At 41.1% G+C, this 27,221-nt stretch overlaps 1 protein-coding gene across 1 annotated transcript in view; it reads left to right on the forward strand.

Annotated features, from left to right (window-relative positions):
• Positions 1-27,221, forward strand: part of dlgap3 (discs, large (Drosophila) homolog-associated protein 3) — a 147,155-nt gene that overhangs the window by 69,075 nt on the left and 50,859 nt on the right. Inside the window, exon 2 of the mRNA XM_086280445.1 lies at positions 7,174-7,248. The gene's annotated coding sequence lies outside the window, so the exon portion shown is untranslated. The remainder of the gene's footprint in view (positions 1-7,173; positions 7,249-27,221) is intronic.

Consider the following 27,221-nt stretch of genomic DNA (forward strand, 5'->3'; position numbering starts at 1 on the left):
TGCTATGTCTTCAGACTTTTTGTCTCGAGGCAAGTAAATAAATTGACACTTGCACAATGGAGCAAAACGGCATCATGCATCATTCATTTCTGTAATCAGCACGCTGTCAGTATATTTGTCTAATGATCCATAACGCATTAGCAAGCTTGGAATTGGGTCTCGGGTGAAGGGACAATGACAAAAAAAAAGCATTTACGAATCACACGTGTTTGTGCACATTTTAAAGGAGTTGCAGCAATCAAACGTACACAAACTCTTTTCCCGGTCTGACTGACAATAATGAATGTGATTCGGATTGTTTGGGTGCTCTGGGGCATCATTGCCACCGATATACTCTCTAGCAGCGTTGAAATGAATTAATCATAACTTTAGCCATTCCCCAAACTGCTCACTTATGACTGGCAACAACAACAACAAAACGGAGGCAATATGGGGCCACTGTACTCAAACGCAAATCTGTTTTCTGGTTGTTTTATTTATTTATTTATTTTAAGGATAGTTGTCTCGGTTTCCTCTGCTGTTACTCGTCTTCCTCTCCTCATGTCCTGTGAGAAACGAACAGTTTTACAGCGATAAATGAAGTGGCCAAGCTTTGGCGAGGAAAGAGGGAGAGAGGAGAGAGAGGTTTAAGATGTGCAAGTGGAAGGTAGTGAGAGGCTAAGAGGAAAGAATAGGAGAGGGTGAAAGATTGATTAAGGAAGTGTGAAGGAAGAAGAAACACTCACTGTATCCACCTGCTGCCAAGGAATCGCCTAATGAGAACTGAGGGATCCTTAAGAGCGAAGGGAGAGAGAAGGAGGCACAGAGAGAGAGAGAGCGGTACAAAGGGTATGAAAAATGGTGAGCTGTCAGGTGAGTACTGGAGGGAGAACCGAGCTTTAAGCGTTTTGCCCTGACCACAGAGAATAGGTTTGTGTAAGTGCACCCATAAAGATACAAGATTGTGAAGCATTGCACAGCTGCATCTGCAGCTGCACCACAAGCATATTCAAAAATATTTGCAGTCCATGCGATCCTTAACAGACATACAAAGATGTAACAGTGGTGCACGGTTCACTTGCTTGAAACCCTCTAGAGCAAGAAAAACAGACTTTTACCCCATCTTTTACTTCTGCTTCAGCATTTCATTTCCCACGTCTCCTTGCCCTCACCCCTCCTTTTACATTGTTTTCGGCCTTTCCTCGCCATTCTTTTCTCTTCCTCTTCTGCTCACCGACCTCTGATTCATACATACTTTCTTAAAAGCATCACTGATGACTCTCTCTAATGTGCAGCATGTCCCCGGGCGTGCCTTGAACTGGCACATTCATTTGATTTGTGTATAGTCAGAATACAGTCTCAAATCCATTAAGACAAGAGATGAGGGTACTTTTTAGGATCCAGGTGTTAGTGCGTGCGCCTGCATATTAGAGGAAAATGCAGAAAGATCGCAGTCATGTTGATAAAGTAAGGTATTACACACAAACTGTGTGAAGGCTTTGTTATATATAGAAACGTTTGAGCTGCTCGGATTTTTACAGTATCCATCAGCTCTGTATAGAGTTCACTTTTTATTCCAATATGTGCCTTTCTAGTGTCACAGTCACCTAAGAAATACGTTGTAACACTAACAGGGGCTTAACACATTCTCAGATGTTCCATGAACCCTCTGAGGTCAAAGTCATTATCAGCCATGACCTTAACCTTATCCTAATACATTCTAACTCACATCATTTGAAAACTATAATTTGCCTTTCTCCGAACATTAAATTCATCACCAGTGACTCCTTAGACATCACTTATCAGTAATCACTCCCAATATGATTCAGACTCAATTCAGATTTTGGTCAATGCTAAGCAGGTACTCAGATTATAAAGGGGACTTACGTCTGTAATGTCATTGTACTAGACTTATGTGTATTTTGAAGTGCTTCCATAAAGGGAAGAATGACCTTTTGGGTTAAATGGGACAGAAAAAATAAATCACCTAGCCATAGTGTGTAAGACTGAATGGTTTTCTGTCTCTCTGTCCAGGGTGTACTTTGGCTCTCGCTAGTATAGGCTCCAGCACTGTAACCCTAAAATGAATAAGTGGTTAAGAGGATGGATGGATGAATAGATGAATGGATACTAGTCATAGAAGGTGATGAAAATAGGTAGCACTTGCAGCTTGTGTGCATAATAACCCTTTTGTGGATGATACATTTTCTGCACCCATGAGTATGCAAGTATCCAGTCCATGTGAGGGGAACTTCATTGTTACTGGATGATCACAGGGCATGTGTGTGACATCCTGTTTGTTCAAACTTGGTGGATTTGTCCTTGAGACACACACCAAATGTGTACTTTAAGTGGACTCGGAAATAGTATAAACTATTCTTATTTCTTGTATTTTCTACTGCACTTTGTCTAGCTCTCGGTCATCTCAATCACAGCCTGATAGAACAACTTTTAAACTGTGCATTAATGTATACCCGATTTCTGTTTGTGCAATCTCCATTTTGTGGTTATCACAAAACTTCACGGCGCTGTGGGATAAAGATGATGAATGGCATATACCATATGTAGAAAATGGATAGAACTGTTCAACTTTTTTCCTTCTTTTAAGCCAACAGAAATCCTCTATAGGGTATGTTTTCAGCGCTGAAGCCAGTGTTCTGTTAATAGGATCTAATTGGAAATGGCTGGTGTTAAGGAAGTTGCTTGGGTTGTCTGAACTTAATCCTGTGGAAATCCCTAAGAAGTTATTAAAAATCTATGTGCAGTGTCCTAAATGTAGGACACTGATTCGCAAATGGAACTAAGCTTCGAGACTCTTTGGGTTTAGCAGTTGCCCCAAAGTTGAAAATACAGTAATGCAATGGTTTTGACAAAGGCTCCTATGTTAGGGGAAAAAATAGCTTAAATATTTTATAACAGCATATTTGTGTTCATCAGAGCCATAAAGCAGCTGTGACATTGCACTAAAGGGAAGTTTTTCCCTAATGTCATAATATTAGCTTTGCCCGTATTACTCTTTAGAAGGTGAAGATGCTGATTTCATTCTATAGTGAGACATGGGCCACGAGCCTCGGTCCTTATACATCATATCAAATATGAAGCCACCGGCTGTGTATTGAAGACCTGTTTTCTTAGCTGAAACATTAAACTCACCTGGTTTGCCAACCATTCAATTGAGCCAGTGTGAATTTTTTTTATCTAGCAGGTAGCACTACTCTAATATGTTATTTCAGTCACAAAATCTTGGGCTAGAAATTAGACAAATGAAGAACAAATGGTGAAAACAGTATAAAAATAGTCACATACCACTCTCATTACTGCAAGAAAGGGAAACTTGTCCAGCTTAGTGTCCTTAACCACGTGTGTGGTGGTTAATTCACTCAGCTTACAAAACGCTGTTAAGCTTAAACAAATGGAAAGCCTTATATCACCTATATAATGCTTTTACGCTCTTTACCTGCACCGTCTATAGAAGGTGGTTTATTAGAGCCATTAAAGCAAAGCAGGCCTGCTGTAGATTGTTCTGCAGCAACCGCTGTCTCTGCAGTCTCTCGTTGCAGTGGCCAGACCAGACCTGTCCTCTGCTGACCCACTATGAACTGGCCGTGCTGCTCAGCCCTGTGGGAAATCCTTGGTGCATGTCTGGCCCTAATTAATACCCCTGCTGCAGTCTCTTATTAGACGGAGAGATGGAGAGAGCGAGTGAGAGGGAGAAAGAGAAGGAGAGAGAGAGAGAGGGAGACAATTAAGTATTGATTATATTTGCATAAATAGCTCCAGTTGTTTAAAGCCTGGTATGACCCCACGTGTTAGCACAGCACTCTCTGGGCACGCATTGGGAGCAAAAATAAAGAGACGTAGAGTGAGGGTAAAAAAGAATTGACCGGAGTCGAGAGAATGCATGGATCTCCTGCAATGCGACACAGCCAAGGCGCTTTAATCGAGTCATCCCAAAGGCTATGCCACTACGTGTTAACTTCGCAATTTGAACCAATTATTGCCCCATTAGCGAGTCCACTGCATTAGGCTGGCAGAAGATAATAATGTTTTTCTGTTGAGTTGGTCATCAATATAATAGCTCGAATAAAACACCTGAGGAGGTGCGCTAGTCACTTTAGTGGTACTCTCTATATCAGCGGTGGCACCTAATAAATGTGGCCTTTGTAATTGAGGGGAAACAGAGTGGAGTGCATGGAGAAAAGAAGAGAAAATAATTGCTGTTCTCCTCGCCCACGTTGCCCTTCTTCCTCCCTGCTGCTCGCATCCTGCACCCCCCACTCGCGACCCTCAGTGAGGTCACTCCTGGTGACTAATTATTTAGGTGGAAGGACTACAAAAAGTTGTTGTGCAAGTACAAGTGCAGAGTCTGAGAGTGCAAACAGTGCAAGTGTGGATGCGAGTGAGTATATTATATGCCTCTTAAAAGCGTGTATGAGGATGTTGACATCTATTATTAAATAAGCTGAAGCCCACTGTGCAGTTTTAGGGGTTATGTAGAGAACAGTTGTTACCAAGGAGAGCATGCTCCAAATGGCTTGTCCAGTTTATGCAGACAGATAAAAGGAAATTGCAAAGTTCACATTAATGTTAGGATTTTTATGCGTTTAGCTTCTTTTTTTTTTTTTTTTTTTTTTGCAACTCATGACAGTAATAAGTTTTTTGTTTGGTTGTTTTTTTGGTTTTTTTTTTTATTTTCAATCAATCACTGTAATTTCATGCAACTATCCAGATGTTTTAAAACATTAACTGGAAAGTGTAATAAATCAGAATATATCTGAGAAAGTAACAACTCAACGTCTTATAAGCATAGTAGTGGCAGATGTTGTTTAGCTCCCAACATGTCTGTAACAGTGCCATATGCCATTTTGGCATATGGTTCAATGTGAAATAAAGGAGAAGGTGTAACCGTTGGGTTCCTACAAACACTGAGCTTAATGTCCAGGAATAATCCAGAATGGGCATGATATGATTGTGTGTATGTATTAGGCAGCAAAATCAGTAGCTAAGTACGGTGATCAGCTACAACCATGATGCCACCTGTCTAAATGCATTGCGTGGTTTGTCTTGTTCTGTGAGGCAGCAGCCATTGGGGAGTGCCATGTGTACTGAAAATGAAGCCTTTGGTTGTATATCCACATATATCCCAGGACATTAGTGCTCCTAGCAGAGTGCCGCGTTGTAATGAAATAATCAATGTTATTCACATCACCATCCACTGCCTATAAAGTTGAGGGCCCTGTTGAGTCAGTTACTCAGAACCAGATGCTTGTTTCTGTCGTATCTCCAATCTGTTACATACTTTTATCATTGTTTTTAAAAACACTGAAATATCTTTATATGCTGTTATGTTAATAAAGATTATGTCAGCAGGCTTGTCTCTTGCTATGTCTAATTTTAATTTGATGTTTGTGCACTTGTGGGACGCTATTATAACCTAGTACTATAAATAATTACTGCAGTTTGCGCATCACTGAGTATTAGATATAAGCATGATCTGACAAAAAACAATTTCTAGTGTAGAATTCATTTCAAAGCAAATGAATGAATTTGCATTGAATATGTCTGGCAATGTTTTCTTTTGCTGTGAGAGAGCTGACTTGAAGTTTCTCATTTGCGCTCTCCAGTGTATTTATGAATCGAGCAGTTTGTGTTACTGGAAAACGACAACACAAAGCAGTGTGTGTGTGTGTGTGTTTCTTTCAGCACTGCTAGGAATTTTACCTGCTACATGTGCCGCGTGCCATGGACGTGCTTGCGCACGAGAGAGGATATCAGTCTGCGTGTTTGTGCATGAGTTTAACTTCATATTTTGCAAATGACAGTGCCAGCAGGGCTGATCAGTGTCCATGCTGAGGGCTTTGTCACAGCTGACCTATATTAGATGAAAGCAGCTGGATCAGTGGCCTACAGGGACAGCAAAAGAGTTGTGTTCTAATTATCTCTGCAGCTAGCTAGCGACACATCACACCCGCGCACACACCCATGTACAAACACACACACACACACTTTTTGCGACAAAATCAATGGAGGCTCGTGAGAGCATCTGCCATGCTCTGCTTGACGAGTGACAGCAGCACATCCTCCATGTAGGATTGGCAAAAATACACCGCCTCCTGTCACACAATGCATGTTAAAACCATTTTGTGATGACTTGGGTCTCTGAATGCAACACTGCATGACACTGCCATTCCACTGAGTAAAATATCATTACCAGGTGATCACAGCGAAAATGATTTCATACTGTTGCCGTGTCCTTTAGGGATTGTTAAAACACATCCAGTGCCTTGTTGATGATTTCTCTTATGGATTTAACTGTGTAAATGTTGTGTGTATATTAGCTGCTGTTGCCATGGAGCACCAAAGTAACACATGCCGAGGGTGTGCATTAGCTATAATGAGGCACAGAATAACAGGAAGGGGGAAAGAAAGTCCCAGAGAGGTATTGCTAACAGCTAGCAGTACTCACTGTACTCATGCTAATGCTAATGGATGGGTAATAAAGCATGCACAACCCTGTGGCATCCTGTAATACCACCACAGTTAGCTTGCTAGCATTTTATGTCACACAGACAAAGCATCCTATTTTCCTGTTGGCGTGTTATCACACACACAGCTACACACACATGTTCTCCCATCAGGTGACACAGTGTTACTTTGTGTAAGCCTCGGTGTATTTCTTTTCTGAAGTTCAATGATTTCACAGTTTCTGCTGCTTTTAGGAGGTAATTGGATGCAGCACACACTCAATTAAGTTGTTAGCCTCTGAGTCATCCCCTCCTCTTTCTTTCTCTCGTTATTGTCCGTATCTCTTTTCCATCCCTTTATTTCCATGGCTAATTTCACTCTCTCTGCTGTTATCTCGTTCTCCTCTTGTCATATCCTCCTATCATCCAACCATTCGTGGCTCCGGGGCCTGGCATTCCTAACAGGGGAGCTGAAGTGTTAGTTAGGCAGTCAGGGGAGGCTTCTTGTTTTGGGACCGGCAGGCACATCTTCCACCACATTGCAGGCACTCATTTACAGGTCGGAGCTTATGGGGAGGGGGTGCTTTTCCCATAACGGGGAGAAGGATGTACTGCAGAGAAATGGAACTAAATGCTTCCATCCACATGTGATAAGTCTGGCGCAAATCTGCACGTGAGATTTTTATTTGAGCTTCCCTGATGTTGTCTTTGTCTCTCCCCCTGTCTGCAGAGTGACTGGGACCGAGTTATTTTTCCATCCTTTTCTGCCTATACCTATGGAGCACCATTTCCTGATGAGACTGTGGTAAGTAGAAGGCACAATCACACATGAATGTAACTCCTGCAGCTACACGTCACCTGTACCCACATACGAATTCCACTTCTGTCTTCTGCGTCCTTGAAATCCATCCCTCGGGGATTAACCCACGTCAGTGAAACAGCTCAGAGAAAGTGGGATTCTGAAGCATGCCGCTCACTCTCCTGCATGGCCTGCCTTGTATTTGATCTCACATTTGAAGCAATATTGACTAAGTCGCGTCTCTGGAGATGTTTGCTGCTGTCGACCGTCATGGCTGAACACTACATACAACAGTTTAAACTGTCACTACCCTGCGTGGGTTGGTTGAGAAACATCGACATGACAAAGTTGCCATACTGTTGGCCTTGCATTTTGGAAAGAGGCTAATGGCGAGAGGAAAATAGAAACAGTAGATGGAAAGATGTCAAGACAAGTACAGACTGGCACAGTAGTAAAGTAAAAAATAGCTGGCATGACTGACCGATCGTGCTGGCCCGAGGATGTACTACTATTCTTAGCTTCAGTCTCCTCCTTTTTCTCCATCTCCCCTCACTTTCTCTTCCCTCCTTTCTCTTGATTCGCTCTTGTGATGTCAGCACTCTACAGGATATCTGGTGTCTGGAGGTACCCTGGATCTATCTACTCTTTTTCTGTAATTGGCGAAAACCATTCAACGGACTTCCATCTATCTACCTCCCAAACATTTGTCATTTTATTTATTTATCCTCTCTGTTCACTTGTTTAGCCTTCGTCACCTCAGCTAATACAGTTACACTCCTCTCTTTTTGTCCATTGTTGGATTTACCATGTTAATGAAATGCTGAAGCTTTCACCTAATTACAGCTACAGAGAGGGCCACTTAGAGGCTAAGTGCCCTGTGTTTGTGCATTTTATCTGATGTAATACAAGGCCAGGATGTGATGGGATGTTCTATAGAAGTAAAATTACAGATGCATCACATTGTTGCTGTCAGAACCGGAAACTCTCTGCAACATGCCTAAAATGGCCTATTTCTGTCGCCAAGTAGCGTTATCATTCCTGTCATTGTCATCAGGGTACATATATATTCTGACAGATTCTGAGTGCTCTGCATGAAATAACACACATTAGAAAATAATACACAAGTTGGACACCAAAAGTAGTCTTCTCTGCTATGTCTAAGAATACAGATAGACTTCTATGGTCACTGAATGATCATTGTCATGGCATAGCCTCTTACCATAGGGTCTAGAACAGGCTCTATTCAGGTAATTCAGGAAGTCCTAAGATGGTTAAGATGGTTAGTCAATTAATCATAATCAAGAACACCCATTATAATGATGACTCTCTTTTAATTCTTAGTCTCTGCACAGGCGTTTTTACTTACGTGGTTTAGATTTTAGGAAAGTTGACTCTACCTAAAAATTGATTTAGTCACCTTGACGTCCCCCTTTGGTTTGCTTTCAAATTTTAAAGTGCATTTGATGTCTTGGTTTTCAAAACAACAATGATGGATCTTCTTATTAAGATCCCAAGGACTTTGATTGATACACTAGTGACTTGTCAAATATATCCACACCTCAGATCATACCCTGTTTATCATCTATCTAGGTCTTTACTTTGTCTGTTACAGTGGGTTCATCATGTAGATTATGTGTGCGCCTGAATTAGTCAACACTTGCATTTTTTTAAGAAGGCTTGGGGTCCATGGAGTGGAAATGCTTTATTACTATACTGTATTGCTACATGGTTTGGCAACCTTTCTGTTAAGCTCAGATCCCAAGTTCAAAATTAAAAGGGCTGGAAAGATAGTTGACGTGCTCCTTTCATTTCCCCATTCAGAGTCAGTGATACAGCAGGGTCTGAAAGTTACTGAGGACAAAAATCACATCTTTAATAAGTATCAGTTGACACCATCAGGCAAAAGCTTTAGGGCACCAAACTGTAAGTTAAATAGGTATAAATTTTCTATTGCCAATATCGGCTAATTATTCAATTGTAATTAGGGTAAAAATATAAATAAGTGTTTGTATGTGTGTTTTATGTTTCCCTCTGTTGTCCAGTTTAAATTTCTCAGAAGTGACCCAATAAAGGCTAATCGAATCAAATCGAATCGAATCTATTTCAGTCTAAAAGAGACCAAATAAAGGAACTTTAGGAGTCACCCCCCTGCTGGTCGTTCAAAGGAATGCAGGTTTGCCGCCCTCGGCACTGACTACACTTTTCAGTATGAGAGGATCCTTCCACCTTATAAATTCTGTTCCTTTCTGTGGCTTTACTAACACATCCATAACTGTCCTTGGAGTTTTCTTTCAACTTTTGCTGGATTCTCATTCAGGTGCCAACTGACAAAGTGGGGCTGGAATACATTAATAAAGCACAGCATCTGTGCTTTTCCTGCTGGTATAAGTCAAAATATCTACTGCAGAGAAAAGTCTAATTCACACAGTCAAAGTTAAATCGGAGACCATAAAGTACATTTAATAACACCAATTCCATGAATAGATAAGAGCACATTCGCAAAGTAGCATTTGAACACACTGATAGAGTTTGTGGCCATGTGTAAAATGAATTTTGTGGTGTGAATGAAAAACTTTTTCAAAGTTCTCTTTTTGGCCCAAGGCACTTTTTAGTGGCTACCTGATGGGAGTAGCTGTAAGGAGTGGTGAAGGAGGTCTACAGGGCCCTTAGTAATGGAAGCTGTGAGGGTCTAAGAGTTGGGTTTAAGTGGTGCTGGTGATTTTGGTTGCATGCTTGATTATTCCTGTGAGCTTTTTCTTGATTTTCACTGTGAAGAAGTTGCAGCAGGATGCTGTTTCTTGTGCTGTACCCTAGGGACTAGGCTGGCTTTCAAGAACAGCTGGAAAAGCTGTTCCACCCCTACAGTTTATATAAAAGATGGATGTAGCCACTGTGATGTCAGCGATTGGTTAGTGAAGTCCCATTATGAGTCCCCGACATGAGTGTTTTTGCTTCCACATGTTGGTTTTGGGAAATGGGGAGTGACGAGTAAAGGCTGGACTTGGCTTTGGCAGAAATAAAAAATGCATGCTCATTGGCTACTAACTTGGGGTTGACAATTCATTAACCTTCAGTAGTGGTCAGAAATGGGAGGTTTGGGCATTTCTCTGTGTCAGCTGATGCAAACTCAAAACCTCTTGCATCTTTACTTCTTATCTTTTAAATTTATGTGCATTTCAGCAGCAGTAATTCTATCAGAGTCACGTCGGGCTTTCCTCCCTTAGTAATGATATGTTTTTGTAATTTGAATGCTATAACTAAGGACTTCCTCTTGACTTTTCACATTAAAAGTCTTGCTGCCTTTCATTTATGGGCATATTTAATGGGCGAAAGTGTTGAGTTTAGCTGGTTATGCCTTGACATCAATTACAATACAGCTTGTGACTACGTGTTTCACTGACAAGTCCACATGAAGCTTTTAACTGATGACTTGTGAGGAGTATTTTGCAGAGATGAGTCACTTTCCTCCATTTTTCTCCCTCACTCACGTCTCACTTCTGAATGGTTATAGGTGTGTGTGGCTACACAGGCTTTACTGCGTGCATGCGTGTGCCTGTGCGGCTCGTGGATCTGTGCCCAGTCTTCCCGCTGTGAGCATATGGTTTCTGGGAGAGTAACTTCAAACAGCAGCTCTTTGTAGCACTGAAGGACAGCATCTCATTAGGACGTGTGCAGTTTGGTGTGTGTAGCTGCAGACAGAAGCGAGCCTGCATTAGAGCAGGTTATCAATTTAGTTTTTTGATTATCTGCAGTGGAGCTTATCGGAAGGAGATAAGAGAATTAGGGTGAAAATCATTTTCCCTGAGCACTCCTTCATCCCAACGTTGTTCCCAGCAACAACATGCGAGAATAAAATCGTCCCATTTTATGTTCCAATTTCTATATTTCTCTCACAGGTGCATTTTTTCCTTTTATGTTCAAATAGGACTCATTCTGCAGTTTTTGGATTATAAAAGTTTTTTATTATCGCTCTTCTTTATCCAACGTGCACAAGAAGGGACGTTCCTCAAAGGCAAAATTTTCTGTTTAATGTTATTCAAGGAAAATAAAATATACAGAACAAAAATAGAGTCTAGTGCAGAGCAATACTGCAAATCTTGGTATCGATCTGATGCCATGTAAATATTGCAGATACCCATACCAGAGTTTTTAACCTATAAAGGCAGTTTATGTACGAGAGAGCAGCGTGTTATGATTTATGAGCCGAATCATCATTAATTTGCAAATCTTGAACACATTTGAATAACTGCTAAATCACACCCTTCAGCTTTTCTTTTATTTTGAAACTGGGTGTTTTTGGAGACTGTAATGTAAATGTGCCTGTCTCTAAACATGCTGGGTCAGCTTCTGTCATTTAAATGTACTAAAGACTATAAATAAAATAGGCACATTTCATTTCCAAAACAATTATTAATCTAACACAGGTCAGTGGGATACATATTAAACTATAAGAATAAAAATAAAGCATCGATCGAAAGAATACCAATTCCAGCTTTGGTTTTGATATTATTGATATTTGGATCCAGGTCGAGATAAAAGACAACCAGAACCAGTGGCTGTATTCAGTCCAGAAATCAATGAAAATTATAAACTGAACTATTATTTTCCATGTCTCGCTCTATCCATCTTTTTTGCCTCCTGGTCTCATTCCCACCCTCATCACTCTCTTTTTCTCCCGCCGGATGATTTATGGATATCTTTCATCAATGCTAAAAGCAGCGCTCATCTGTTCTGAACTACTGAAGACCTGTATCATAAGATGAAAGAAAAAAACAGAGAGACTAGAGTTAAGGGCTTGCAGCCTATGTAATGCATTTGTCTGCGTGCAAGTGTGTCACAGAAGAAGAAAAAGAGCGATGGAGTCGAGAGACGAGAGGCAAAGGGAGGCAGAAACTGTCTCAGCCGTCACATGATTTAATCAAAGCCATCCATCACATCAGGATAATTAGACAGCAGCATGGATCGCACGGCCAGAGCCCATCAGTTAGAACGCACGTACACACAAACGCGTTCACACCCATCTGTACTTCTATCCAGAAAACAAGAGAGGAGGGACCCAGCACAGTCAGCACTGGATCCATTCAGGACTGTCACAGCAAAAACATGTTTGTACAAAATTTAGACATAATAACTCAGCGACAGACAATGGGGAACGGTGTGAGCGAGTCGGCCTAAGTTGGTGTCCGTCAGTGGGGCTTTCAGTTCTTGATGGCTAATTAATTGCGCAGAATAAATGCTGGCAGTCAGAGAACTCCGCATAAAGCCAGATAATGACCAGAGTTCACGGCCTGACTGCAGAAAATGTCAACAAAAAAAGTCAGAAAGTGTCATTTATGCCTTAAGACCTGTCTTGCAATAAGAGGAAAAAAACTGAACAAAACTCTTACTCCTAATCTAGCTTTCCATTGTGTTTTAGATTTTATGATAAAATCTGTACACAAAAAAGGTTTAAAGCCGTACTAGTGGGAATTATATGATAACGTGTAATGCAAAGGGACTTGTATTAACCTCTTTTTAACAAACCCTCACATATTAATCTCCTGAATCTGTTTCGGACCTATTGCCCTTAACATTATATGCCGTAGTCGAGCCTCTGCACTTTAATCACATAATTTCGAGCAGCAGTAGGTAGCTGTTTTCACTAAATGGGTCTAAAAAATTAATCTACATTACCAAATATCAGGCAGACTAAACACAGAGGAGCCTTTGGCCTCTTAGAGATGGTGTTTTTTTTTTGTGTGTGTTTTTTTTTTCAGATGGCAGTGAAGACTAAAAGGAAAATATGAACTGGGCCCCAAACAATGCTGAATTGCCCACATCAGCTTCATAAATCACATGGCCTCTAGCCAAAAAAATGCCTCGTGGCTTAAATAATTTCCTCTTTGCTGTGCTTTGAAATTTCCTTTTGTTAGTGACTTTTGGTTCGGTTTGATCCATGAAATACATTTCCTGAGCCTTGAAAATAGCCTTTGTGTTGCAAGGCAACATCTGCTGCTTAAATAGTGCGGGCCTCAAGGGTGTTTAAATTGTAGCAAGTATAAGTATTGTAGTTGAGAGAGAAAGATTAGTGCTGCTGTTGTTAACTATAACAGCTATTATTATCACTTCAAAAGACTTTTCTTTCATCCTCCAAACATTGCAGTTGAGCTTAAGGTGGATTTGGACTTTGGACTTTTTATTCAAACTCAAAAGAACAAAGCAGAACATGTTTGTCGTAGTATGGTCACACCAAAAAAACAACATACTTCAAAACTCTCCAGCTAAGCCTCAGCGGTCTTTACTTCCTGTTAAATGCTGCCACATTGATTTTGAACTGTGGACTTACCAAATGTGAATGTACACCTTACAGCCAGTTCACCTTTTTCATGTGACTTAACATCAGTATGGGAAAGGCAAAATGAGGCCTCACACAGTTATTTTTAGCAGTTTTGTTAAGCTAAAGGTCAGACAGTAGTCATATCGGATGGACTTGCGACTATCCAATCAGGTTTTCCCAACTGCTAGCAAAAAGTAGAGGAAAGCACTGCTTGAAAATAAACTCAAATAAAAAAATGGATCACCATTAAATGTGCTTATTAGTGCTTACCGTTGCTCTGGTGATGAATCCTTAATCTCCTCATGGCAGCGTTACTGACCCAGTCAAATCAAAACGCTTTCATTCTGGATTTTTGATGCAGTTCATCACCATGTGGAGCTCTGGCAGAAACATTAAGGCTTTCTGTATGTCTACTGCAAAATCCTAGAACTTGCATTAGAAATGTAATAAGGGAAGCAGAGTGATCCTAGCTTCTAGGTTGGCAAGCCTTGGTGTACTCTATAATTTGCCACTGTTAATTTTGAAGCTTGATGTGCCTTCAGTGTAACGCCCCCCCCAAAAAAAAAAAAAACCTAAAATAAATGAAATCCTGATGGGCTGTTAGTCCTGTGATGGACTGGCGACCTGTACAGAGTGTACCCAGCCTTTCAACCTATGACAGCTGGGATAGGCTCCAGCTCCATCATGATCCTAATTGGATAAGCAGAAGAAAATGAATGGATGGATCTTGATGGCCAATTAAATCTGTTGTTTGATACAATCAGTGGAAATTTCCATGAAGTTTTGAGTGTCTGTGTAATATCTATACATTTATCTATATGGTAATCTGTAGATACAGTCAGTGCTATTGGAATCAACTTTCTAGTAATGCCCAAATGTGCATCAGACCAACAGATAAGACTTGGTGCTAATATGATTTCCCACTCACGTCCTTTGTTGCTGATGTGTTGCACCTTCACATCGCCTTTATTAAGCCTTGCTTCCTCCCTGCTTTCTGTCATGCCCTGATATTAAAATAATGAATAAGCGTTTCAATGAAAACTGTTGGAAACGCTTTCTGTCTTTACGCAGATTGTTTAATGATGCTCTTACTAAAGTGCTTTTTTTTGCATTTGTTAATTGTTGATTTTAATAAATCAAACATAAAGGAGCACCGATGCCTTAATCCTCCTGTCGAAAGAAAAAAAAATAATGATTTTGCCAATTACATGCAAGTCATGTGATAGGTATTGCAACTAGAGATTAGCACTAATCCCTTCAAGATGTATTTTTATTGTCTTAGCTCATAATCAACCAACAATGTGGCTTTAACGCTCTGAGTGATCCTGTTTTAATGGTAATTTTAGGTTTGCATTGATTTGTTGTGGGGGAGAGCAGTGGATTTATGGGCTCTCACAGGAATTTAAAAACAATATAGACTAATTAATGTGTGCTTACTCTAATAAATGCATGCCAGCGCCTGTAGAGTGGTGGCTTATCCTGCATGATGGCAGTAGGCTCTGCTCTTGCTGCGTGCACCGAGAGGTCGTGCCCTTTTTCTTTTTTCTTTCACATATTCTCATTGATCTCGTGACCAAGTTGCAAGAGTGCAGCACTCGGATTAGAGTTTTTCCTCTTGTTCTTTCTACCTCACCCCCCACCAAGCTGCGACAACCCTCATTTTCTCTCTCCCTTTTCTCTTCTCGAGCAAAAAGGCTGCGAAAAAATAAAAAGTATCACATCTTCATTTGCCATTATCACCCTATCTCTTCTTTGGATGCAGCCTTTCACGCTGCATTTCATTTTCGCTTGTGACCGAGTTGTCGGTGCAGGTAATAAGATGGTTTGAGCAGAAAACAGATTATTATTGTCACAGAAACCAGCTCGTAACAACAAATAGATGCAAGGGGAACTATTGGGGGGTCTAGCTTTTTCACACAGCTTGTCGCATCTGTGTGTCCTCACATGCGCCTTGTGCAAGAGGGACATGAAGACAGGTCCAGCTTGTAGACGCTCACAGTGATCTGTCCTGTGAGTCACTGGTGAAGCAGCATACGCTTGCAATACACAGAGACACATGCAGAGCGTGAACGCTTCGTTGTGTGAGCATCAAGAGACTAAAGTGGGTGTTTTTATTTATCTATCTAAAAGAAGCTGAAGTCTGTTTCATTTCTGATTTCTTTTTTTTTTTTATCCTCACACGCATAAAACTCACTTGATCACCGGTTTACTCGAGTAAAAGAGTGGGTGGATTCTTGGATATCATTGGCATCGCAGCAGTGAGAAAGTGACTGGATCAACTTATGAGCAACACACACCTCGGCTTTTGAGGGCTTTCTTAAAGCTGAACATAACACTGTTTAATTTGGGTGTAACTCCTTGTCGCAACCTAGGTTTTAATATTTTCGTGTTTGCCACCACCACAAATGAAAGGCGGAGATGTGATATTGCAGCTGCACAGAAGAAACGTCCCAGAAGTTGCCAGGCAGAAAAAAATAAAGCTGAACAGCAAACTTATCATCTCTTTATCTCTTTTTGCCGACTCAAATAAGGAGCTAACACGACTCTAAAATAGCTCTCACAAATCCAGACTCTGACGAATGTCTGTCTCCTTGGACCATGTTTGCGTTTGAAATTTGAAACGTATGTTAAAATAACATACGTGCTCTATATCTGGAACAATACAGAGAGTGTGAATGATTGGCCGAGGTTAAAAATGGCACATTGCAGTTATGGTTACCATGGTGAAAGCAGCTTATAGCAGACAAAACCTGTCAAGAGAATGCAGAGAGAGCCCTGTGGTCATAGCCTTGAACATGTCCAATGTACACTGCACACGTAATCAGCGTGGGCGGAGTGCACGCAGAAAACTGACATAGATGAAACACACTGAGTTTGACGCACACACACATACACACTGAATGGTGGGTTTCAGCATTGTGCAGCATGTTGTATGTCACATTAACCCTCTCGAGGCAGGCGTTGCCGATTTGCAACAGTTAAAAACTAACAACCTGATTACCCCACATACATGTTTTATGAGTTTTTTTTACTCAGAAGTACCACTGCAGGACTTGGTTGTGCATTAGCAACAAAAAATTTAATTTGAGCCTGAGAGGGTTAAACAGTTATGCAAATTTCAAAAGACAAGACCTGCGTTCAGGGATACTGTGTTAGCCAAAATGAAGTATCATACAGCCAGTCAGGTCCAGCCCACTGGATGGCTTTGAGTAGTGTGAAAATTGCTGAGAAGAGGAACATGATTTTTGGACTTTTCATTGAAGTGTAAAGAATGGATCACATCATGAGAGTGGTTATCTGAGCTGTTAATTTCAAGCAAAGGGGACCGTATCCATGTGCGTTTATGATTTCTTTGTTTGCAGTCTCACTGAATATTGGAAAACTAAGACATATTGCTTAAATTGCACTTATTTTTCTTGACATCGAATAAGCTGGTCATTATATAAGAATGTACTTTCAGTATGTGTTGTTTTACTTGTCTGGCCAACACGAGGTAATAATTTGATGTATAAAGCCCATTAACTATGCTGTAAACTATGAAAACAACAACCCACAGTCATAAAAAACTAAGTACACCACCGCATTCAGTATCTTATAGAACCACATTTAGCAACAATAACTTCATTTTCTGTCTGACTGTATCAGTCTCTTATATTGTTTGGCAGGAATTTTGCACCAGTCTTCGGTACAATGTGGTTTTAGTTCACTGAGGTTTCTGGGCATTCGTTCATACACGGCTCCTGTAAAGTTCAATTTAGTTCAATTTTTCAATTCAGCTTTATTTATATAGCACCAAATCACAGAAAGAGTTGATTCAAGGCACTCATTTCAATGAGGTTGTGAAATATTTTGTAGTTTTGCTGTCATGCTTGGGATCATTGTCCTGTTGCATGACCCAATTCTGGCCAAGATTCAGCTGTCCAACAGCTACACATTTGACTCTAGATTCACAGCTGTCTTTAATGTTTTCCACTTGTGAATAATCTTTCTCACTGCAGAGATAACACTTATCTGGGATAACACTTCCCAGATTGATGGGCAGCAACTATTGCTTCTCTGATAATATTGCTGATTTTTTTCCTACGTAGCAATTAGTTAACACACACATGTTTACATGATCAAACGTATCTGCTCAGGTTCAAATTGAGCATCAGAATTAAGAGGAAAGGTGATTTTAAAGACTTTGAATGTGACATGGTTTTTGGTTGCTAATGTGCTGGTTGCAATATTTCAAAAAATGCTGATCTGGTGGGATTTTTCCTCATAACCATCGCTAGGTTTTACAGAAAATAGTCCCAAAAAGAGAAAATTAACAGGGAGCAGCAGTTCTCTGGTTGAAAATGCCTTGTTGATGCCAGAGGTCAGAGTTGATAGAAAGTAAATAACCAGTCAACACAACCAAGGTATGCAGATGGGCATTTCTGAACCCACAACACATCCAACTGCAAAGCTGATGGGCCACAACAAGAATCTGAAACCACAGTTCACAAAGGTTCCCCGAAATTGGACAATAGAAGATTGAAGAAACGTTGCCTTGTCTGATGAGTCTCGATTTCTTCTGCAGCATTCGGACGGTAGGGTCAGACTTTGCCATTAAAAAAATTAAAGCATGGATCCATCCTGCCTTGTATCTACAGTTGAGCTTGTTGTTGGTGTAATGGTGTGAGGGACATTTTATTACCACAACCTACCTAAGGGCTGTTTGCCAACTGTGTATTTAGAAAAAGATTGTTTCTGTCTTCTGATGCCTTCTTCCAGCAGGATAAAAACGCCACTGTAAGTTCACTGTATTCGAATGACTTCCAGTGTCACCAGATCTCAACCTAATCGAGCACCTTTGTGCAGCATCATGAATGTTGCGCTGACAAATCTGCAGCAAATGCATGATGCTGTCATGTCAGTATGGACCAAACTCTTTCAAGAATTTTGAATCTATTCCATGAAGAACTAAGACAGTTGTGAGGGCAAAATGCAGCGCCTCTCAGGCCTAGCAAGGTGAAACTAATAAAGTATCGATTGGGTGTATATCAGGTGTGTATACGTCTCTGTATATATACTGAATTGTATTTTATACAGGCATTTAGTAGCTTCTAAGAGGTGGAACTGTATAACTCAGTCTTCAATTCCTTTCAATGAAGAAAAAAATGAAGAGAATATCAAAAAGAAGGGTTAGCATTTCTGTAAAGGCACGACACGTGACAGAGCACAGAGGGTAGGGTATGATACGTGAAATCCACAACTGAGCCACCTGCCAACCTGGCACTTGACTTTCACTTATTTTACATCCCATCACTTTCCACCACTGCCACATTTGTCCTCCCATATCCTCTTTTCTCTATCCTCATTTTTTTGTGTGCTCTTTGTTCCCTTGACTATGCTTTGACACTCCAAAGCTCTGCTCCCCTCATTAACTCTCTTTCATGAGGATGCAGATGACAATAATTGGTTTGAAAACAGGAGACAATGGGATACAAGGATTATCCCCGGCTCACACCCACCACCTCTAGCACCCCACGAGGACAGTGCAGCTCTGCATCCTCCCTTCGACTTTCTGTCCATGTCTCTCTCCTGCAGCTCTTTCCTTTTACACGTCTTTTGCTTCATCACTGTCCTAACTCCTTCCCCCTCATCCCTGCTTAACCCTTTTCAAACGTTTTTTCTTCACTCTCTGGATCTTTCCCACATCCTAATGTTGCCCTCTGAGAAGACGCAAAACAAATATATTATGTATAGGAAAGTGTGTGACGCCTGAGTATTTGGATGTATGCTTGTATGTGAAGAAGTTCCTGCTTGTATTCCTCTGCGTCTGAATAGGGGCAGGAGGGGGTGGAAGAAAAGGAGGGAATGAAAGGTCAAAAAAAATCATACTGCTGTTATTACTACCGTCCTCGCCACCTCCATTACGTCCACTGCCCACGGCCACTGATAACGATGAAGGGACGGGGCTCCTGAACCACAAAGACGGCAGGGTTAGCTATTCTCAGTGACTGACATTTCAGTATTACTTGTCTTCATCTTATCTTGAAGATGAGTATAATTCCTGCGCTGTTAGGACTGTATTTCAGTTTAATCATATTATTCTGTCTGATTTTTCTCTTCAGGACTGTTTCCAAACCCTGAGACTGAGGTCAGTTTATTTGGGATTGACTTTGTTAGCATTTATTGGCTTTGTTAGGAGAGTGAAATACCTTTGCACACCAGCCTGTCCACCCCGGAAAGTTCCATCAGAGTCCCCTTGGTGGTGGAGGAAAGAGGGCAAATGCTGCATCACTGACTTTGGACACTGTATTGTAAAGGAGGTGGTGATGGAAAGGTGAACAACATGATTAAAAGAGAATTAAGAAGGTTTGGGAGTGGGAATAGATGGGTTATTACTATTATTAATATTAAGACCATCACCACCTGCAGCACTCCCACTACAAAGTATCAGCAGCAGTGGTAGTTCAAACAAATAGCTGCATTAAAACAGATAATGAGTTGAGGAGTTATAATATTATAGTAAAATAATTACGCACCAGCAGTAATAAATATGAATAATAAATATGAGCGATATAAAGCCTGAATTAAATTAACATGGACTGGACTTGATTAATTTCAAAAGAAGCCTCCCTTTATTTTTCAAACTTCTTCTCCCCTCTTCCCTCTCTGTGTTTTCTCAGGGAAATAAATCATGCGTTCCTGCCAGAATTAGAAGTGACAATCACACAGCCATGCACACCGGCAAACAGAAAGAGTTCTGTGAAATGATAATGGCATCTGATTAAACGCTGTGACTAATGCGATGTCATCTTTCCAAGGAAGCCATGAACCTGTGACAAAGTGTTGGAGGGTGTGTGTGGGGGGCGGGGTGCGGAGGGTGGGGGTAAGGCAAAGAAAGTGAGAACGAGGGTGGTTGGGTTAAGAATACAATGGCTGGGGAAAGTAAAATATAAGAAAAAAGAAAGTAAAGGCACACCGTCATCCTCGACTCATGCAAAGTGGCAGAGAAATGTCAAGAGTGGTCGTCCCGCTCCTTCTCGACGCCCTCCATCACTGTCTTTTCCCCTGTAGTTCCGTCCCTGCGTCTCCTTCTCCCCATCTGTTCTCTCCTCATTTCTGCATCCTAAAGTCACTCTCACCGTAGCCGTGGTTTATCCCTCGCTCCATTTCTCCTCCCTGTATTCTCTCCATGCCTCCCTTCCGGTGAGGGCTCTCAGGTTTCAGCTGTAACTGCTTTAGTGCACGGGATAATGGTCTGTAATTCACTTCCAGCTCCTCTTTGCTGGTCAGAGGCCCACTCATGTACAAGCAGAGAGATGTAATCAGTAATCTGTGTGTGTGTGTTTATGTGTGTGAGAGAGTGTGCTTCTGGTTGTGTATATGAGGAGAGGGTCCTGTAGCGTTTGTATTACCTTTTCAGCCACACTGCTGTGAGTATGTGTGTGCTTCTTCTCCTCGATTGCATTGCATTCATACATGCACATTTATACATTTTCTGGATGAATGAAGCTGTGTGGGGATATGTTACATAACCCCATGTAAAAATTAAATGCCCCTAGTGTGTAAATAATGAATGCACACACACACGCGCGCGCATGTGCGTTCTCACAGTTACGAAGAAGTACTAGGAAGCAACAGCCCCTCTGCCCCCCACATAACCCACTGTGGCACCACAGAGCGAGACTGCCCTGGACTATGAATAATAGAGGGATCCCATATGTAAAACTAGATCACCAACTGTGGGCCCAAGGAAGTTGGGTAGGCTCAGGGGTGCCCTAGGGCCTTTAGGGCCAGGGTTTAAGGCTAAGCAGGACCAGGCACAGTGTCCACTGTGTGTTGCTTGCCTTGGGGTGACACACAAAGTGGGGACTGAAAGAGCCTGGATGAACATGGCAGTAGCATCTACAACTACACTTTTATCTTTGCTTTAACTGCACTTTCTGACTCATGATTGCTGTTATACACTGGGACTACATGCGGGTTATATTGGGTGCATGTTCCTTGTATGTTGTTGCACACTTTCTGGAACTGAAAATAATTCAGTGAAGATTTGCCAACTTATTTTTATAGCTGCTATCAATAATATATTTGTATTAATGTGAAATATGACACTTGTAGAAATGAACCTGTAGAGACTAATTATGTAGTTTTTATGTCCCTCGCAGCTCTATGAGACTGCTAAATGCTTGAGACAGACTGTGACATCCCAACCACAAATTATGTATAGCCATACTTGCCAACCTTGAGACCTCAGTATTAGGGAGACATTCAAAAGGCCTGTTGGGGGGTGGGGGGTCGTCATGTACATATACACAGAAAAAAACCTGAATTCTACAGTGTTTATTTATCAGACAAAATAAGTTAAATTAGATAGCTGTCAAATCAAATTCTTTTTTCCAATCATTTTGAAACTTGCATGCATATTTCCTTCTCTTACTGGTTGTTGCCATTTCTCTTCTGCTTCCTCTTCCTTTGTTCTACTTCCCACGCTTGACTTCGAGGTGTCACCGTTATTATTGTCCCGCCGGAAATGGCAGCCCAGTTAAGGATGGTTTAGCAATTTTGTTGTCCAGGTGGAAATCGGGAGAAATTCGGGAGAATGGTGGCTCCGGGAGATTTTCGGGAGGGGCACTGAAATCCGGGATTCTCCCAGAAAAATCAGGAGGGTTGGCATGTATGTGTATAGCCCGAGTCACACAGGCCTAGAGACCGATCAGCAACACCCTGGCTAGCCGGTTACTGTGCGTTCATTGACTGGTTGGTGAATAGTCGCAGGAAGTTGCAAAGCAAAATTGGTTGCAAATAGGGATACAGTGCTGCACAGAAGAACTCCTTGGGACTGCATTGCATGCTAGCAAACTGATTTAACAGATGGACAGAAGCACAACAATTCATATGAATATTAACATTATTTGGGTAGGTTTGTATACTAATATGTCATGTTCATGGTTGTGCTTTAGCTACCCTTAAGTGGCCAAAACATAAGACAAAAAACGGTAATAATACCATATGTAATGTTTTTTTATTTAAGACTTTTTCTACATAGTCTTGCTCTGTGGAGGTGCCAAGTAAAAGAAAAATGTCTAAAGGGACACATTTGTGCTACCATCGCTATTTCTATGCTGCACTCATTAAAATCAAACCGGCATATTGTTCAAAACAGGCTGTCTGATAGCAAAAGTCCAGCGTCACTCAGTTTCATCTAAATGATTTCCACCGTACTGAAAAAGGTGCTGTCAGCCTGACAAAATTTAAATTCAGCTCATTTTTTTAAATGACTCTCACTCATGGCGGAAAAGGGCAAAAGTTCAACAATGAAGCCATGAAATGTTTCCATTCTAATTAACAGAAGCACCTTTATACAGGGAGTGCAGAATTATTAGGCAAGTTGTATTTTTGAGGAATAATGTTATTATTGAACAACAACCATGTTCTCAATGAACCCAAAAAACTCATTAATATCAAAGCTGAATGTTTTTGGAAGTAGTTTTTAGTTTGTTTTTAGTTTTAGCTATTTTAGGGGGATATCTGTGTGTGCAGGTGACTATTACTGTGCATAATTATTAGGCAACTTAACAAAAAACAAATATATACCCATTTCATTTATTTATTTTTACCAGTGAAACCAATATAACACCTCCACATTCACAAATATACATTTCTGACATTCAAAAACAAAACAAAAACAAATCAGCGACCAATATAGCCACCTTTCTTTGCAAGGACACTCAAAAGCCTGCCATCCATGGATTCTGTCAGTGTTTTGATCTGTTCACCATCAACATTGCGTGCAGCAGCAACCACAGCCTCCCAGACACTGTTCAGAGAGGTGTACTGTTTTCCCTCCTTGTAAATCTCACATTTGATGATGGACCACAGGTTCTCAATGGGGTTCAGATCAGGTGAACAAGGTGGCCATGTCATTAGTTTTTCTTCTTTTATACCCTTTCTTGCCAGCCACGCTGTGGAGTACTTGGACACGTGTGATGGAGCATTGTCCTGCATGAAAATCATGTTTTTCTTGAAGGATGCAGACTTCTTCCTGTACCACTGCTTGAAGAAGGTGTCTTCCAGAAACTGGCAGTAGGACTGGGAGTTGAGCTTGACTCCATCCTCAACCCGAAAAGGCCCCACAAGCTCATCTTTGATGATACCAGCCCAAACCAGTACTCCACCTCCACCTTGCTGGCATCTGAGTCGTACTGGAGCTCTCTGCCCTTTACCAATCCAGCCACGGGCCCATCCATCTGGCCCATCAAGACTCACTCTCATTTCATCAGTCCATAAAACCTTAGAAAAATCAGTCTTGAGATATTTCTTGGCCCAGTCTTGACGTTTCAGCTTGTGTGTGTCTTGTTCAGTGGTGGTCGTCTTTCAGCCTTTCTTACCTTGGCCATGTCTCTGAGTATTGCACACCTTGTGCTTTTGGGCACTCCAGTGATGTTGCAGCTCTGAAATATGGCCAAACTGGTGGCAAGTGGCATCTTGGCAGCTGCACGCTTGACTTTTCTCAGTTCATGGGCAGTTATTTTGCGCCTTGGTTTTTCCACACGCTTCTTGCGACCCTGTTGACTATTTTGAATGAAACGCTTGATTGTTCGATGATCACGCTTCAGAAGCTTTGCAATTTTGAGACTGCTGCATCCCTCTGCAAGATATCTCACTATTTTTGACTTTTCTGAGCATGTCAAGTCCTTCTTTTGACCCATTTTGCCAAAGGAAAGGACGTTGCCTAATAATTATGCACACCTGATATAGGATGTTGATGTCATTAGACCACACCCCTTCTCATTACAGAGATGCACATCACCTAATATGCTTAATTGGTAGTAGGCTTTCGAGCCTATACAGCTTGGAGTAAGACAACATGCATGAAGAGGATGATGTGGACAAAATACTCATTTGGCTAATAATTCTGCACTCCCTGTATAAAGGTATACAGGACTGATTTGTAGGCAAAATAAGTCAGAATGTCAAATTGTACTTTCAAGAAGATGACAAAATCATGTGGCCACATAAAATAATCCCGACTTTTCACATTTATGAATCTGAATTCATTGACATTTATCTACAAGCAGCAACAGAAACACCAGAAACTGTGTCAGAGGACAGAGCCATGACCATTCATACAGTGTGTCGATAGCTTCCACCCATCTGGTGCATTTAGTTGCTCCGGTGCCTTTTTTTTTTTTAATTTAAGCCTCCTTAGATTTGTTTTCTTTCCCACAGTTAGTAAACTTATCAGGTTTTGACATGGGAGTGTTGTCGCTGTCATGGCGCTGGTCCTTCCCTCCGTTGGCAGCAAGGTGTAGAGCTGCTTTGTTTGCCGAGATGTGCTCAGCAATTCAACTTCACAGCTCCGTCTCAGAGGAGAGCCGAAGAGCATAAGAGGAGAAGGGACAGTAATTGAAAGGCAGCAGAGCTCATCCTATGTCCCCTTCTTTGACATTTTCTTTCCTTTTTTGTGTAATTTTCTCTCATATGTATGCGCGTGCCATTGTTGGTCTGTTTTGGACAATTGACATCAAAATAAACTATCGTGAGCTGACTTGGTGTTCTCTCTTCCTTTGTCCGCGCTTTTATAGGCTACAGAAAGCTGGCCTGGATTTGTCCTAAGAATGTGTTTTGATCTCTGCCTCGCTTTGAATCAAAGCCCTTTACTTTAATCAATAATTAAATTACCTGCTCGACAGCAGAAATAATAATTTTGGCCACATAAAAGAGTTGAATTTCAATGAAAAGGTACATTGTTACATTTTAATCTAGTGTTTTTTCCCACTTCAGGTTAGATTTTAAAAACAGTTTTCTTGAAACTTTAAAAGAAGAGCGCCAAGATTGGAGTCTCCAGTATTTCAATAGCAATATTTTTTATTACTAATTTAATTGCTAATCTAAATTGTCTTACCATTTATGTGACTTTGTAAATATGCTCCAAAACCTCATTTTGAGTAGGAAATGCATGAAAATAATCCAAAAAACCAGATCCACTATGACAGACTTCATATTGAGTTTCTTGGATGTCTGGTGTTAAGGTTCAAAATATTGGGGATGGAAACAAGAGAAAAACCACAATAACAACACTGGTCCGGCCGGGTTGAGTCAAACGATGATTTTAATGATCACACGCGTGGGAGATGGACACTGATGCAGACAGCCTCAAAATCTCAAAATGGTGGAGCATTGCTCAAACTTTTATAGCCTCTGGTGCCTCCACCTTATCATACAAAGCCTAAACATTCACATGCTTTCTCTCACACAGCGCCTAAGCTACGACCTTGGCTCCCTGTTTATCTGCTCCTGCTGAAATGGGGCAGAAAACTCCAGCACACTCTGTTCTCTTCTACTCAGACAAATTAGATTTCTTATAACTCAGCAGTATAATGCATCATAAAACAATATCATTCATTCACAACAAGTCAGCAGTTTAATGTAATGCAAATCAGTTTAACTAATGCAATAGTTATCAGCTTCTTCTAATTCAGGAGAATAATGCAAACTAAAACTACATAATAATTCACAATCTTTAATTAGGGGTATAACATGGCATAAAATAATATTATAATCTAACACTGGTCATCGGCCCTTTCTTCCCTCGTTGTGACTCTCGACTGCAAACAACAGGGTCTTTTACTCCATTGTAACTAGGTCTGAATGAATGTTTTGGCTGCGTTTTTGGCCAGAGAGGGAGAAACAGAGTCACGCTGCATAATTCACAGGGGGATGGGAGATTATGCGCCATCTGTGTCCATATCCCGGTGGCCCTGTCACAATTGATCCACAACCCTTGACCTTTTCGGAATATTTTCCACTCACCCTGTCATGCGCGCCATGTTGGTGTGTGTGTTTGTATTTTTGGCGTGTTTAGAGCGTGAGTCAGCCTGCTGCTCGATAACCTTTCCGCTGGATCGCAAAGTGCAGGTCAGATGCGCACCAAGAGTTTTTCTCTCTTTATTTTGTTGTCGCTGCAATCAAAGGTCAAGGAGTTGTTTTTGCTGTAAAGTACGATCAGGGAACAGACTGACGTTTTTTTTGGAAATATTCATCTTTTGCCAAGTTATAGTGAATGAAGACTGTGAGGATACCTGCAGGGCTGCAGGGCTGTCATTGTTTTCAATTTAGGCTGATTCATGAGCGCGGTGGTATTAGCTGCTCTCTACCCAGAAATCACCGTGAAATCATTTTTATGGTACTTGTTTTGCTTTTGTCTGAAACGGGTGTTGCAGACTACATGGTCCCTGTGTGAAGTTTGTTGTGTGAAGCTCAGCTTTTGGCTAAAACGGTGCCTCTCCTTTGCAGCGTGTTAGTAAACCTCATATCCATCGCAGTTTTATTTCAGGTCACAAAGTCATCAGCTGGTCTCTATGCCAGTCTACGTTAGCTGTTTTATCAGATGATACCTTCCTAAGAATACAAGTAGCAGCTCTCATATAGCCTATTCATAGCTGGTGCTGAACTTCAGGCGTCCTCCTTACAGTCCAACTCTTCCTTTCATGTGTGTGTCTGACAGAAAAGACCAAACAGTCTAATTTTGTGTGTTGAAGCTCCTGCAACAGAGAAGTGATTCTCTTATGTAACAAATTTGTCCCTTTATAACTGTTTAGATCAAATGATGACTCCAGAATGAAGTCTGTGGCATTAAAATATATATATTATTGTAAATAAATATAAAAGTGCATCCACCTCT

Source organism: Aulonocara sp. 'chitande type north' Nkhata Bay, linkage group LG22, assembly GCF_057382095.1.
Source record: "Aulonocara sp. 'chitande type north' Nkhata Bay isolate Kocher_YH1m ecotype deep benthic linkage group LG22, A_spYH_male_GT1.1, whole genome shotgun sequence".
NCBI classification, from domain to species: domain Eukaryota; kingdom Metazoa; phylum Chordata; class Actinopteri; order Cichliformes; family Cichlidae; genus Aulonocara; species Aulonocara sp. 'chitande type north' Nkhata Bay.